This window comes from Pteropus vampyrus, unplaced genomic scaffold (assembly GCF_000151845.1).
Source record: "Pteropus vampyrus isolate Shadow unplaced genomic scaffold, Pvam_2.0 Scaffold158, whole genome shotgun sequence".
NCBI classification, from domain to species: domain Eukaryota; kingdom Metazoa; phylum Chordata; class Mammalia; order Chiroptera; family Pteropodidae; genus Pteropus; species Pteropus vampyrus.
The window spans coordinates 278,915-280,991 of record NW_011888939.1 but is presented as its reverse complement, the minus strand read 5'-3'; positions in this window follow the sequence as shown (position 1 = coordinate 280,991).

Here is a 2,077-nt window from a genome sequence, read left to right as displayed (position 1 = left end):
GTCCCTCGACCCCGCGGATGTTGCATCAGATGGCAAACGGGACTTTGCTGATGTGATTAAGCGAAGCCCGATGCTGCCCCTCACTAGCCGTGTGACTTCAGGTCGAGCTCCCTGCTCTGTCAACAGGACGGTCCCTTCCCGTGGGCTGTTGGGAGGACTCCCTGAGACCATGTGTGATGAACAGCAGTGAGCGGGACCCGGCACGTGGTAAGTACAAGGCCCACTCAAATGCCACCTCCTCCACGCAGCCTCCCTTGGTCATTCCACCCAGAAGTCCTCCCTGCTCTGAACACTGCTCCCTGGGTTCAGGACCCACTGGACCCGGACTGACGGTCATCTGTGGGTTGCTTTCCATCCGCTAGAAGGAATCCTCTCTGGGCCATAGGCCTCAGCACCTAGCCCGGACCTGGCCCACTGCCATGGACGGCTCCAAATGAGTCACTTCCAGGTACCAGGGTGGGGGTGGGGTTGTCTCTAACCCATGCAAGACGGTGTCATTTGTGATCTCATTTCATACCAGGGGTGACCGAGGCTCGGCCAGCTTACCTGAGGTCCCACGCGGGCCAGCGCGGAGCTGGGATGAGGGTCTTTTTGCGTCTCCACTCACTTCCTCCCGGTGATGCCTGCAAAAGCCTCCTCCAGTCCTCGCCTCCTATGTGACTATGGGGTTCCAGGGCCCCTTGGGGGCAAGGACTCCCTGGCTCGAGGCTTGGCCGGGCAGGGCCCTGGTGGCATGTCTCATTCCGAGGCTCTTCCTGTTTGCCTTAGCCAGAATTCCCCTGACAAACCTGTTTGGGGTGCAGAGGCTGGGGTGGGGGTTCGAGATTTGCATAGGAAGGTGGTCGGGCATCAGCCACCTCTCAGCTCATGTCCTGCAGGGCCCTAGGGGAAGAGGGCCTCTGGCAGCACTGGCCCAGCAACACCTTGGAGACCACCCACCCCTCCCGCCTATCCGTGGATACACTGAAGCCCAGAGAGGGGAAGGGTCTTGCCCAAAGCCACGCAGCCAGACACGCACCTCCTAGGTCTGGGGAAGTGTGAGGGTGGGTGCTGGGGACACACACACACGCGCACGCACGCACACGCACACGCACACACGCATGCACACACATGCATGGAGCTGCTTTGCATGTTCCTTGTTTGCTAAACAAAACCACAGCAGGATTTCAGCCACTTCTGCCGAAGGGCGAGGTCCTGGGAGGGACAATGGGTCTTTCTCTGCTGAGGTTCAGGGAGATCAGGATTTGGCCTGCGGCCCTCACTGAGCACCCACGTGGTGTGGGCGTGGGGGCCACTGCAGCCTCAGAGGAGTGGGGGCTTGGAACCCCATTTGCACATTGCAGAGAAAGGGGGCCAGTGGGCATGTATGTTGGGGGGACCTCCGTGAAATCTGCTTCCCCCCCCGCCCCGGGGAGGAGTCAGCCTCGCATGGAGGGGCCTGGCTCGGCCCCTCACCTCCCCCTCTCCACAGGAAGCAGTCACTGAGATTGGGGGCTCCTCGGAGTACCCCCAGTTCCACTGCCCTGAGCAGGAGGCAATGCCCCATTCCCAGCCCGCACCCCCTGCGCCCCATGGGCTGCTGGAACCCCAGGCTGGCCACAGGAACAATGGGCTCCTCACGCAGAGCAGTGGCCCCTGGGGAAGGAGCCCAGACGGGCTCCAGCCCATAAGCCAGTGGCGATTTTCAGGCCAGTGGGAGCCGAGCTCCCTGTCGAAGTTTTGTCCCTTTAGGGATGCACACTGGGATTGGGGGCCCCCACTCAGGAGGTGCAATGGGGTGCCTCCAAGCTGCGTCTGTGATTGGAGAGAGTTCGATCACCCCATTCTCTGCTTCTCACGTCACTTCCTACCTGTGTGAAATCCCTACCCTCTGAGTGGCAGGGTGTGAGCTGGAAGGCAGTGTCCAGCCCCCTGACAAGGACGTGGCTTCGCTTTGTCACATCAGGGCTCCAAGGCCCGGAGGGGAAGCAGTGACCCTCAGCATACCACCTACTCGTGGCAATGTCACACAGGATCCAGGTTTACTGACCCCTCGCTAGTGGCCTTTCCACCGGGGCTACGGGATTGATTGCATGAC